Raw genomic sequence first — 14,857 nt, 5'->3', positions numbered from 1 at the left:
ATGTTAGCTTCAGGGAGTGGGTGAAGTCTCACTGCTCCCACAGTGTCCCTGGAATGCTTGCAGAAAGACTGGGGGATGGGGGAAGGAGTGGTTCCACAGGCACAATATACCTGTTTGTCAAATACTTCACCAGTCATGGGCAAACAAGCCACAGTGTATGGCTTGTTGTGTTGTGCAAACCTGCCCACTATTTCAGAAAAGTAAGCATTTAGGATGGATACAACAATTTCCGCTTTGTTGCAATGAAGTGAGTTTAGGTAGAGGTAACCTACCATCAGTGTACACCTGGTTTACTAAGGTTACAAATTTTGAAAGCCAGTATATGCTGGGCAATATTAGTAACATTGGTGCTTTCATTTCAATTAAGCTTATGTAAAACTTGCCAAAGGAATGGTGCCCCATTTTAACTAATGGAAGGAGGTGCAGATGTACTTTTCTGCCTCTGAAATACATTGTGGAGTGCCCTGGGTCCAGGAAGGTATATCAGGGTGGATTATTGAGACCCTTCCATATTACAGCTGCCTAAATGATTGCGACTTTCATAACTCACTCCTAGATTTACTTGTTTCCAATTTATACCTTTTGAGAAAATACATAGTTTTCTGGAAAGATTTTGTACAGTTTGCTGTATGATGGGGAGGGGAGTCATGTTTAGACTACAGAGGAGTTTTGTGTTTTGTTTGACTCACTTATCATATGGATTAGCAGTGTAGTTTGCTAAGAGAATTTGGACTGAAAGGTAAAATAAAGATGTAGATGATCCTTTAGACTATGTTAGAGGAATGGACTCATAGCCTTTATCGCTTAGTCTATTGCTGCATAAGCCATTGAAATCTGAGAACAGATCTTTCCCTTTGTTGGTTAGGCATCCTGTTGTTAAATGGACCACTCATTAACTTGGGGCAGGAGAGAGAGAGAGAGAGAAGTAGGCTAGAAAATATTTAAATATGCTGGTGGTAATTTGACTTCTTGCATACTGAAATGTGAAAATATTTCTCTAATATAGAAGTGGTGACAGGAAAGACAGTGCTGAGAATTGTTGAAATGTGTGTAGTAAATATAGTTAAAATATTTACATTTTCCTTAAAGATGCTGACAGTTTCTAGTTCTTTATAAAGTGGAAAGCACTATCAAGCATTAGACTCCCCAGTAGGGGCCATTTCAGAGATTTATTTATTTGTGGTACCCCATAGCTGAAACTTTCTGGGTGGTTTACAGTAGTCTATAGAAACAAGATAATAACACATCTTAACATCAGATAAACATTAAAAAGTTTAAAATAGCTAGAATATACAGCAAAGAATGGCCCCATTAAAAAAAACACCTGGATGGATAATTCCTTAAAGCTCCTGCATAGTCAAGTAAATTATTAAAGGCCTTGGCATAAAGGGCCATCTTAACCTGGCACCAAAAAGATATCCTGTGATCCACAATGGGGAGCTTGTTCCATAGATGGAGGTGCCACCACAGAGAAAGCTCTCTCCCTTGTAGCCACCCTCTGAACATTCCTAGGAGTTGGCACTTGGAAGAAGGCCCCAGCAGTTGAGCATAGTGTCTAAGCAGATTGCAGTTGGGAGATGTGCTTTGACAGGTATTGAGGTCCCAAACTGTGCAGGTTTATATAAAGACTAATTCTTCTGAAGTGTATCTTTTTTCTGTAAAATGCTCCTGATTTCATCACGTAGTAAGAGTACCTGGAACAGACTATGATTAATGACATGGCACAATGAAAAGAATGTTATGATGCAGTGCACTGTTGCTCTCCATATGTTTACTTTCATGAATTATATGCAGAATGCCTAAGTTAATGCTTTATGCCTTCATTCACTTCTCTTGGTATATAGCCTTCAAGGAAACACAAAAAATTTGATAACTTACAAACTTCCCTGTACAGACTGAAGCCATTCGTCCATTTTGCTTAGTATTGTCTTCACTGACTAGCAGTGGCTTCGCATGGTTTCAGCCAGGACTTTCCCAGCCCTATCTTTTAAGATGCCACAAATTGAACATGAGACTCTTTCATGCAAAGTATGTGATCCACTGCAGAGCTAAAGTCCAGTTAATGTTCTGACTAGAGATCATCTTTAGTATTAATGTTATTTTAATGTTTTATAGAAATGCTGCAGAAGGCATGATGTTGCATATGTTTAAACTTCCATGGACTTCACTCTTTGGGAGTTCATGGTATAGAAAAAAAATACTGCTACTTTATTTGTTTTTTTAAAAATTAATTAATAGAAAATGGCTCTTCTAAAACTGTTCCCTGCTCTGGTGGCTCTGACTGCTGTTTTGTTCTAGATACTTATGGCAGTGGCAGCTTGAAAAAATGGGGCTGTTTCACACATTATTTTATGTTTTGGGTTTAGAAAAATGTGTAACTGAATCATATTTATTTAGGCACAATCTGCCTTCAGTAAATATATTGGATTGTTCTAAAAAGATGGCCACACTGAGTACAAAGAGAGATCTGTTACAATAAACATTTGAAAAATCAACTTGTTTTGAGCTAACTTGCCATGAGATAACAATGGAAGAACAAAGTTGCTGTAAAACCAAACCAACATGCCAAATGGTGAGCTGCTTTACACATAAGAAGAAGTCACTGTGGGTGAATTCCTCCAAGGGGTTTCTCGCTGCCAATCTGGCTGCCACTTTGAAAGTTTAAGCTGTGATAGAACTTCTTGATAAGTGCAAACCCAAACTAGATAGGTTATTGAGGTGATCAACCCTAAAGCTGGTCATGGGTTTTGGATGGCTTGTCAACCATTCCAGCAACCCACACTGGCCAGGTTCCCACATAACAACAACCTGAGGTACATCCCTGCCCCAACTTGAATTTTCAGAATAGTGGCAACATGAAGCCCTGTGGGAAATTCATGCATGATAGCTTCTCATTATGTGCAAACCAGAGGCAGAATTCACTGGTGGTGTTTCTACCCTCTGTCCTAAGTAGTGGGTCCCTCCAATTCTTTTGCACAAGTGGGCCCACCACCATGTCAAAGGAGATTTAGCACCTCCTAAAGGAAGACCCAAAACAAATGGATATGCTTGGGGTTTTTTGGAAGGAAGGAAGGGAGCATGACTCTTTATGTGGGTTCTACCAATCTGTCTCCTTCCAGAAACAAATATTTCCCTTATTTTGAGTTGCCTGAGAAGTATTACATCACTACTCTGAATATAGTGGAGGCCATTTGTATACCAGAATTGCTGGGATGTACGAGAATTGGCAAGAGCATAAGTACCCCATTGGATTTTGCCCCAAGTTGATATAAGTGATTGAAGAGCAGGATGGCTTCATGAACCATCTTACAAACCAATTCCAAAACAAATTCAAGTCACACTTGGTTCTCTGCGCAGATTGAGTACTGTATATAGCACAAAGTAAAGTAGACTTCTGGAAATTTCTCATAATACATATACCTCTGTGTTCAACCACTGGGTGCTTCTCCTTACTTTGTACTTTTGTTTTAATGCAAATCTTTTGGTGGATAATACATTTAGTTGTATTATGCTATTGAAAGCTAGTACACCTATATCTATCTCTACTCTTCATAATCCCCACTTGGATTCACACCTTAACGTAATGAGGGGTTTGAGAGTTCATAGAAGCCATGAGCAATGCTGCCAGGAGGCCAGGCTATCTCACTAGGCTGGTCTTCTAGCAGGGTCACCCAGGGCAGAATGGTCAAAGTGGAGACACCATACTAAGATGCATCCACCCTTCTCAGGAGTAATGGTTACATCAGCAGAAGAGAATGGATATTCTCTATATGACGGGCAGAGGACCTCTTGATGGGCATCTACTGGGCAGCAGCTGTAGTTGAAATTGACAGTGGCAGAGGATCTTTCACAGACAACAGATTGATGCTGAAGCAAACTCTGGTTAGTACTGTGCAGAAGAAGGCAATGGTTAAGCCATTTCTGAATATTTCTTACCTTGAAAACCCTATGATGAAACAATCTAAGTTTTATCAAGCATTAGTGACAGAAGATGAGACTGCTAGGTTGGAAGGCACTCAGCCAGCTATTGGTAAACAATAGAGGGCAAGTACAAATAGTTCTGTCACTGATGATGCATCTTCTAGAACAAAGCTGAAAGGAAGTCTAGTGGCTGACATGTACAGAAGTGAAAGGAAAGTCCAATGCTGCATCGCATATAAAATTAGAACATGAAATGTGAAGAGTATGAATCAAAGCAAACTGAAAATGTTAAAAATGGAAGAGTTAAAGCTTGACAGTACTTGGTGTGAGTGAAATAAAGTAGACCGGAATGGGACATTTTCAGTCAGACAAACACAAAGTGTTTTACTCTGTAAAAGACAAACTCAGAAAAAACAGAGTGGCTCTAATGTTGAGGCAACCTGTAGCACAGGGAGTAAGGGACTGAAATACAAAATCCAACTAAATAATAGCATTCAGAAATCTTGGAAAACCTATCAACCATCATTGAAGTGTATACTCCCAACAAGAGATGCTGAGTAAAAAAAATTGAAAACCTTTATGCAAGTGTCCAAGAGAAGATAGATGATAACACCAAGACAAGACATTCTAATACTTGTAGGTGGCTGGGGACAAAAGTAGGAAACAAAACAAATGTAGGGGAATTTGACCTGGGGTCAGAAACAAAGCAGTAGAATTACTCATAATTCTGTAAAACCAACAATCTGTTTATCACAAATGCATATTTCACGCAACCCATCAGTTAAACATAGGTTAGAAGTAGATTGTAGGTAGCAACCATAATATTAAAAACCAGAATGGAGATGAGAAATGACAATCACTAACAGAAGTATAGTGGCAACATATGGTATAAAAGACATTCTTGAGTTAAAGTCCACATAAAGAATTGTGGATGGAAATCAGAGGCATTATTAGGGAAGAATGCAAAAAGATAATTCTTGTACCCCAAGGAGGGGGGTACTCCTCAATGGATGACAGAAGAAACACAATTGCTAAGGACAGACAAGAATCAAAAGGTGACAGAAATAGGGTAAGAATCTTGAATGCAGTTTTTCAAGAACTAACATGTAGAGACAAAAAGAACTATTAAAATAGCCAGTGCAAAAGGAGGAGGAGGAGGAGGAGAAGCCTCTTCCGGAAGATCCAAGAAAGCAAAGGGGAATTTAAACATAGATTTGGAATGCTGAAAAACCACTAGGGGAACATACATGGTAGAGTTTTTGAGAGTGTCAATAAGCACACCAAGAGGGGCAATCTGGTAGACAGTGTGTACTTAGATGTTCAAAGGGCTTTGACAAAGCCCCTCACCAAAGGCTTCTGAACAATTATGGAATTAAAGGGGGGCTTATGGTTCAGTAAATACCTAACAGAAGGCAGAAAGTGGGAATAAATTTCTCCCAGTGGGGTGTAAACAGAGGGATCCACAGCATTTTGTATTAGGACCAGTCCTTTTCAAGTTATTCATAAATTATGTGGAATTAGGAGGAAGTAGTGAAGTGGCCAAGTTGGCTGTTGACCAATGATGGTGGTTTTTATTTATTTATGTATTTATTTATTTTTGGATTTATATCCTGCCTTTCTTTGTCATGGCCTCTGTGCATCACACATATCAGTACTGCGCCTGCACAGTGCCTTTGGCCGGAAGATTGCTAGCTAACGGTTTTTGGCGGGAAGCTCCGCTCCCCCTCCCCCTTGTGGCCTATAAAGAGCAGAGCATCCACCATTTTGTTCAGTCTTTGCGACCGCTGTTCGCTGTGCCTCGTGCTGCTTTCGACTTTCGCTTTGGCTATTCTTGGTTCTCTCCTTATATATTGCCCTTATACTACTTTCCCCTTACTTCATTTCCCGCTTCTGTGTAGTTTTTCTCTTGTTATTTCTTCTTCGATCTATCAAAAAAAAAAAAACCCAAAAAATATATACTTACCCTCTGCACTATCTCTCTTCTTTTTCTTCTTTTCTTCTGCGATGGCGCAGCAAGCGGCTTTCTGCAAATGTGCCGACTGCGGGTCAAAAATGGCAGCTACTGACCCGCAGGACCTATGCTTCCTCTGCCTTGGAGAGGGGCATAGGACAGATAAGTGTGTTCATTGCCTAGCCTTCTCAAAGCAGACTAGGAAGAACCGCGAGAACCGGCTTCGGAGGCTCCTTTGGGATAGGGCTCTGATGCAATCAGACCCGCTCGTCTCTATCCCAAAACCTGGCTCCGCTTCTGTGGCTCCACCCTCACGCCCTTTGGATGAAGGTGCATCCGCTTCAGTGGCCCCCTCTGCTTCACCAAAAAAGAGGCATGAGAAGCGGAAGCATGCCGAAGAGAAGCCAGCAGGCCATAAGAAGGCCAGAAAGGAGAAGGACTCTAAGCCTCCAAAGAAGGCTAAGTCCACGGACCGTTCCCGACATCGGGACTCGGAGCCGACGGGACCCTCGGTACCAGTGGCGGTTACGATACTGACCCCGCCCGAACCAATCCTTCAGGAGGCCATGTGGGTTACCCCTCAAGGGTCTCCCCGACGTGCGGTCGACCTCCCGCCTGCACCCCTTCCAACTTTACGGGGGTCTATTTCGGATGGGGAAATCCAGGACTCCCCTCCTAGAGCAAGGTCACTGACACCGATGCCTGCGGTGACATTGGAGACAGAAGCTGGCCTGTCCCCACCAGGGAATCGGAGGAGCCCGCTCAGTAGAGCAACGCCCGGAGAGTTGGCGTCGTCCCTACTACCAACCTTGGGGAGACCTGCTCTCTGTGCGGTACTACCCTGCTCCCAGGGCGCTATCCTCACCTCTGCCCCGCGACCAACCGTGGTCTATGGATTCGAGGAGGGTGCCACCTCGATCCCCGCAAAGCGGAAGCAGCTGCTCCTTCTCGCTGGCGGAGTCATCATCTTCTGCCCCACCATACTACAGTGCTGATTCAGATGACTCTGAAGTAGACTCAACCTCCCCGAATGTCGTGGTGACATCCCAAGATCCTGTGTCACCCGATGAGTCACACGTCTCCTTCACGGAGCTGATGTCGAGGCTTGTCCAGTCCCTGGACATCAACACTGCCCAGTGCCCGGGACCGTCGACGGACAAGTTTTACGACGTCCGCGGGGAGCAATCGACCTCCATCGTTCTGCCGCTTATAACTACCCTGCGGCAGGCGATGATGCAGCCCTGGGACCTACCTTTGCATCCTCAGCCGATGTCCAGGAGATATGAGTCTATGTACAGGGTCCGGGAAGAAGACATCCCCTTCCTGCTAAAGCACCCGAAACCAAACTCGGCGGTCGTCGAATCCTCGCAAGGCTGAGAGACGAGAGGACATACGGCGCCGAGGGATAAGGAGGGCCGGATTCCCTGGCCAGGCGAGTCTATGCTGCCTCGGGCTTAGGACTTCGCATTTCCAACTACGAGGCGACATTGGCACGATATCAATATTTTATTATGCAGCACCTCCACAATGTTGCCTCCACCCTCCCAGACCACCAGGGTGACCTTGCAAAGGTCCTAATCAAAGAAGCCATGCAGGTCGCGGTGCCGCAGTTGTCCACGGCACGTCACCACGTGGACACTGACTCCCGGGCCTTGGTCGGTGCTGTTTCCCTCCGGAGACACGCATGGCTTCGGAGTTGTAATTTCCTGGAGGAAACCAAGCGGCGAATAGAAGAGATGCCTTTTGATGGTTCCGGGCTCTTCCATTCACATACCGACCACAAACTCAAGAAACTGCACGAGTCAAGAATGATGGCGTGCAGGATGGAGATCCAGTCACACAGCAGACGTAAGTGGTCCTGGAATCGGCCATCCTACAGGCAGTCATACCAGCAGAGACAGCTGCCGCAACACCGCCAGCAACAACAGCATCAACAGGGCCGCCGCCCTCAGCCCCAACAGTGCTTTCAACAGGGCCGCCGTCGTTTCAACGATCGGAGGCAGCGCTGACGGGACTGGCGAACCACTCCTCATGCTCCTCTAATACCCACCCCCCTCTCATCTGGGGATCGGCTCCGAAGCCGACTCCCCATTTGGGAGTCCATCACATCTGACCGGTGGGTATTATCCATCGTTCAACACGGCTATTGAATAGAATTCGACATCGTTCCTCCATTGAGTCCGATCCGGTCTACTTCATGTTCGCCGGTACTTCTCGACGAAATACATCAACTTCTCCTTAAAGGAGCAATTTGTCAAGTATGTCCATCTGATGGACTTCACGGATTCTATTCCAGATACTTTACGGTCTCCAAGCGGGATGGTGGTCTACGTCCGATTTTGGATTTACGGGACTTGAATAAGTATATTATACCGAGAAAGTTTCGTATGACCACCCTTCAAAACATTTTGCCGTTGTTAAGGAGAGGGGATTGGTTCGCCTCACTGGACCTGAAGGACGCCTACTTTCGTATATCAATTCATCCAACTTACAGGCATTTCCTCCGTTTTGCTGTTGCAAACCAAGTTTATGAGTTCACAGTTTTACCCTTTGGACTGGCTACGGCTCCGAGAGTTTTTACCAAATGCACGGCTCCTGTCTGTGCCTTCCTACACTTTCAGGGCATACAAATTTACCCGTACCTCGATGACTGGCTGTTGGTCTTGCAATCCAGAGAAGGACTCCTAGACACCATCCATACAACCCGTACCTTACTAGATAGTCTGGGCCTACGTATTAATACAGAGAAATCTTCTCTTCTTCCGACACAGACGCTCACCTTCATTGGAGCCTGCTTGGATTCGACATTGGAGAAAGCCTTCCTCCCTCAGGACAGACAGCAGACTCTCGCTCGCCATATCCATCGAATCCGACGAGAGGGAACGGTTACGGCAAGATCCATCCAGAGGGTCCTGGGGTATATGGCCTCCTCAGTTGCCATAGTTCCACATGCCAGACTTCGGCTTCGCCCGCTACAACTATTCTTCAACAAGGTGTATCATCCACAAAGAGACCCACAGTCGAAACGGATTCGGATCCCGTCTTCCATGCTCCACTCCCTGTGCTGGTGGCTGAAACCAACCAATCTCGTGATGGGAGTCCCCTTCAGGGCGCGACCTCCTTCGATAACTCTCGGTACCGACGCGTCTCTCCTAGGATGGGGGGTGATATGCTCTGGCCTATCTACCCAGGGAATGTGGACTTGTCTAGAATCCACGAATCATATCAACTTCCTAGAGCTGCTGGCAGTCTTCAAAGCCTTTTGTTCTTTCGAAGACCTTCATCATCGGATCGTTCAGATAACTTCGGACAATATAGCGACCGTTTTTTATCTGAACAAGCAAGGAGGGACGAAGTCACCGACCTTAGCCAGGCTTTCTATGAGAATTTGGGACTGGTGCATTCAGAGACACATTACTCTGATGGCCGTTCATCTGGCTGGCACAGACAACGTGCATGCGGATCTTCTCAGCAGGCGCTGGGGGTTCCCCAATGTGGACTTATTTGCTACTCGACGGAACAGGGTATGCGAGACTTACTGTTCCAGAGCGGGAATCGGACAAGCATCCCTAGGGGACGCATTCATGATCCCTTGGGACAACATCAACTTCTATGCTTTCCCTCCGATCCCTCTTCTGATGAGGGTCATAGCAAAGATAGTGAGCGACCGTGCATCAGGGGTACTAGTTGCCCCTTGGAGGGCACGTCAAGCATGGTTTGTGAAAGTGCTCAACATCTCCCACAGGGAGTTTCTTCATCTTCCGGCACTTCCATATCTTATAACACAAATGGACGGCACACTTCGTCACCCGGACTTGCTCTCATTGAACCTGACAGCGTTGCGGATTCGATGATTGACCTTCTATTGGGGCCGACGACGGATTCAAGAGCCTCGAATCCGACAGCTTCTATTAATCCATCGGTATCGACAATTACTTCGACCGCTTTGGTTCCGATTCTCGAATCCAACCATGCGGGTGCCTCTCACTGCCACAGTCTCTCCATACCATCTGGTTCGAGACAGACCCTGTCGAATTCAAACCCAATGCTCTTGCACCCTGAGATTCAGCATATTATCGACTCTGCCCTAAAGCCGTCCACAAGGAAGTCATATACGGCTAAATGGAAACGTTTTTCCACCTTTGCCGAGTCTCATTCGTTCTCCCCACTTGTCTCATCAGTCGAACAAATTCTTCAGTTCCTTCTGGAGTTGCATCACTCTGGACTGAAGCCGTCTTCTATTAAAGTGTATACGGCCGCAATAGCCTACTACCGTGGCTTAGTCGACGGATCACCCCTATTTTCTCATCCTATCCTCAAGAGATTTTTGAAAGGACTGTATAATCTTAAACCATCGATTAGACCGGTTATGCCCACGTGGAGCCTTTCTGTAGTTTTACAGGCCCTTATGAAGGCCCCCTTTGAATCTTTGGCAACTGTGGATCTCCGATTAGTTTCTTGGAAGATGGCGTTCCTTGTAGCTGTCACGTCAGCCCGGAGGGCCAGTGAACTTTGTGCCCTCCGTGTCGACCCTCCTTATCTAAACTTCCACAGAGAAAAGGTCGTTTTACGTCTCGACCCATCTTTCTTGCCCCAAGTCTCTACACCTTTCCATACAGGACAAGACATTGTACTGCCTGCCTTTTTTCCATCACCGTCGAATCCCTTGGAAAGATCCTTGCACTCCCTTGACGTTCGGCATTGTTTAGCCTTTTATCAATCACAAACGGAGTCTATTCGGTGATCCAATAAACTGTTCATCAAATATTCGGCTAGAGATCAGGGCGACCCAGTCACTCCACAAAGGCTTTCTAAATGGATAGTCCACACTATTGTCTTGTGTTATCAGTTAGCTAAGCTCGAATTGCCTTCAGTTCCTCGAGGCCATTCTACTAGAGCTGTCACTACATCTTCTGCATTTGCATCCGGGGTTCCGATTGATGAAGTCTGCAGAGCCGCTACTTGGGCGAATCCCTGCACTTTCGCCAAGCATTACCGTCTCGATGTTCGGGCTCGACGGGACTGCTCCTTTGGTAGAGCTGTTCTCTCCTCCGTCCTTCGATGAGGACACCTTCCCTCCTCCTTTGATGGTAAGCTTGTTAATCTACCCATATGTGTGATGCACAGAGGCCACGATGAAGAAAAGCAGGTTGCTTACCTGTAACTGAAGTTCTTCGAGTGGCCATCTGTGCAGTCACACAACCCACCCGCCGGCCCCGCTTGGTGTCGGTGAGTGGATGCATCGACAGCTCAGTGTCAATGAGAGAGGGCATTTTCGGTACCGACCATCTCCTTTACGGTACCGACAAAAAAAAAAAATCCATTAAGATACCGTACGTTCGGTCACAAAGACTGAACAAAATGGCGGATGCTCCGCTCTTTATAGGCCACAAGGGGGAGGGGAAGCGGAGCTTCCTGCCAAAAACAGTTAGCTATCAATCTTCCGGCCAAAGGCACTGCGCAGGCGCAGTACCCATATGTGTGACTGCACAGATGTCCACTCGAAGAACATCAGTTACAGGTAAGCAACCTGCTTTTTTCCTACAAAGGACTCAAGGCAGCTTACATCTCCTCCTCTATCTTATCCGCACAACAACAACCCTGTGAGGTAGGTTGGGCTGAGAGTCTGGACTGTCCCAAAGTCACACAGTTGGCTCCATGGCTGAGCGGGGACTAGAACCCAGGTCGTCTGAGTCCCAGTCCCATGCTCTTAACCACTACATCACACTGGCTCTCCAAAAACCAAAAAGATATTGTGAGGTGTTCCAAAGTGATTTCTCCAGGCTGGGATAATGGGCATCAAAACGGCAAATGCAGTTCAGTGTAAACAACTATAAAGTAATGCACATTGGTAACAAAATTCCAGTTATAAACTTAAGGGATCTGAGCTAGCACTGACTGGTCATGAAAGGGATCTTGGGTTATGATGGACAGCTCAATTAAAATGTTGATTCAATGTGCAGCTGCTACAAAGAGGGCAAACTCCATGTTAGGCATAATTAGGAAAGGATGAGGGGAAGAACTGTCAATGTCATATTGACCTTATAAAAATGTATAGCATGAGCCCACTAGTGCACTATGTACATTTCCAGTTACTGCATGTAAAAAAGGATATTATAGAGATGGAAAAAGTGCAGAAAGGGCAATAAAATGATCAAGGGGTTGAAACAAACTCCCCTGTGGAAAGCAGCTAGACTGTTTAGCTTAGAAAAACACAAGTAAGGGGAGACATGATAGAACTGTTGATAATTATGCATGGTGTGGACAAAGTGGAAAGGGAAACATTTAATATGCTATTCGGACAGAATATGAAGAAACAGAATGGTTTCCTGTAGGCAAATATCTCAGACAAGGGTGTATTCTATCTCCCTGTATGTTCCATTGTATGTATAACATATAATGAAAGCTAGATTAGAGGATGCAAAGGAAAAACATTAGCAGAAGACACATCAATAATGTAAGATATACAGATGATACCGTATTACTGGAGGAATGCAGTTGTGAATTGAAACGACTCCTGATAAAATTGAAAGAAAATGCAAAAGTAAGACTGCAGCTGAACATTAAGAAAACAAAATCCTGACTGCAGAATTACAACTTTAATGTCAACAATGAATACATTGAAATTGTGAAAGATTCTACATATGTTGACTCACATCAATTCAAAGGGAGGCTGCAGCCAAGAAGACAGACTTGGAATGGCAGCAATGAAGGAACTAGGAAAGATGATCAAGTATAGATGAACATCTCACTGTTCTGTTGTTGTTATCGTTACATTTATGTCCCACCATTTTTTGTATTGCTAAGAATACAAGGCACCTTACAAGGTTCTCTTTCTCTCACAACAACCCCATGAGATAGGTTAGACTGAGAGTCTGTGACTGACCCAAAGGCACCATAGACCAAGATAATCCATACTTCATATTTCTGATCACTGGGTATGAGTGTGAAAGCTGGACAGTGAAGAAAGCTGACAGGAAGAAAATAAATGTATTTGAAACATAGTGCTGAAGGAGAGCTTTGCAAATACCCTGGCCCTGCAGAATGATGAACAATTGGGTTAAATCAAGCCAGATCTTTCTCTGGAAGCAAAAAGGATGGCACATAGGCTGTCACACTATGAATACCTCGTGAGATAGCAAGGCTTACTGGAGAAAGCAATGCCAGAGAAATTTGAAGGCAGAAAAAGAAGAGGCAGACCAAAAATGAGATGAATCAATTCCATAAAAGAAGCCACAGGCTTGAGAGAAGAGCTGGACAGGGCTGTGAAGGACATTTTGGAGAGCATTCATTTCCAGGATCAGCATACATTGGAGAGGACTTAATGGCATGTGAAAAACAAATTCTTCTTGAGGATGGTCATACCAAGGAAGAGATGGATCTACTTTTGGCATTCTCAGAAAGCTATGCTTTATGGAATTGATACAGTTGTTTTGTAGACAAAGAATATTATTTTAACAGTCATGAATTAGAAAGATTATTTTATATTGTTATTTTTGTATTTTATTTTATGTTGTGAGCCGCCCCGAGGCTTCGGCAAATGGGGCGGCATAGAAATGTATTAATTAATTAATTATGTATTAATTAATTAATGTATTTAATTAATGTATTAATTAATTAATTAAGAAAGAAAGACTTGTATTGGCCCAAAGGCCATTTGGCATTATTTTTGCCAAAAGGTAGGATTAATACAAGGTCCATTTTTCTTGAGCAGTAGCAAAAGTATTTGGGGAGCTTGAGCACTTGCAGGTCTATCATGAACCAGATTGTGTGAGGAGGTAGCCTTTAAATGTAGCAGGCAGTATCGTGAGAAGGGAATGTCTTCTTACAAGACCTCTTAACTCTGTGCAATTCCCTCAGAAGCTACATTTAAACAATGTTTAGTTGACTCTGATACAGAAAATCACTATTCTTACAAGCCAGCCTACTGGTAGGTAACACTATATGGTGCACAATGAGCGGGGATGCATACAGTTTGAATATGTTTAAGAAAAAATTAATAGAATAGCCTCTGAATAAATTTTGCTTAACTAGTGGTATTTGCTTTTGACTTTTCAACCTCACACTAGCTGTATGAAATTCTGGCCACTGTTATTATATAGATGTGCACCTTTTCAATAAAATTAATAAAAATATTGAAACTTGGCTGTGGATTTTCAAACTGTGCTGCCAGTTAGATGGATTACATTTTTGAAAACAAGTTCAAGGGAGTTATGTAGGATTTATTTATAAAAAAAAAATCAGATCCTTTGTTCATTCAGCCTACTGCTGTTTAAAACCTATTTCAGACTGCTTGTTCCATTCTGAATAGTATTGTGTTGTATTTATTACATAAAAAGGTAAAGGTTTCCCCATGACATTAAAGTCCAGTCATGTCTGACTCTTGAGGGCGGTGCTCATCTCCGTTTCCTAGCCAAGGGAGCCAGCGTTCTGTGGTCATGAGGCCAGCATGACTAAACACTGAAGTGCATGGAACACTGTTACCTTCCCACCAAAGTGGTAACTTTTTATCTACTTTATTTATTTAGAAGACTTCTATGCCGCCCCATTCACCGAAGCCTCGGGGCGGCTCATATCCATAAATAAACTTCCATAGAATAATATAAATTAACAGTATAAATTAAGTCACCCTGGCCAAAGAATAAAATGAATAAATACTATTAACAATTAAAATGACATTTGAATAAAAAGGCCTTCGCCTGGTGCCAAAAAACAAATAACGACGGCGCCAGTCGGACCTCTCTGGGGAGCACATTCCATAGATTGGGCGCCACCACAGAGAAAGCCCTCCAAGTACCCTCCTAATTTCCTTCACGGAGGGTTTCTGGAGAAGGGCCTCTCCTGCAGATCTCCAGGGGCGGGCAGGCATATATGGACGTAAGCGCTCCTTCATGTAACCAGGACCCAAGCCGTTTAGGGCTTTATAGGTCATCACCACCACCTTGAATTGGGCCTGGACTTCAATGGGAAGCCAGTGAAGCTGAC

General features: G+C 44.2%; 1 protein-coding gene across 3 annotated transcripts in view; it reads left to right on the top strand.

Moving 5' to 3' along the window:
• IGF2BP3 (insulin like growth factor 2 mRNA binding protein 3) overlaps positions 1–14,857 on the top strand; it is a 96,502-nt gene that overhangs the window by 71,199 nt on the left and 10,446 nt on the right. The window lies entirely within an intron of this gene.

This window comes from Varanus komodoensis, unplaced genomic scaffold (genome assembly GCF_004798865.1).
Source record: "Varanus komodoensis strain SLA01 unplaced genomic scaffold, ASM479886v1 scaffold68, whole genome shotgun sequence".
Lineage (NCBI taxonomy): Eukaryota > Metazoa > Chordata > Lepidosauria > Squamata > Varanidae > Varanus > Varanus komodoensis.
The sequence above is the reverse complement of the archived record's forward strand: the minus strand, read 5'-3'. Positions and strand labels throughout refer to the sequence as shown.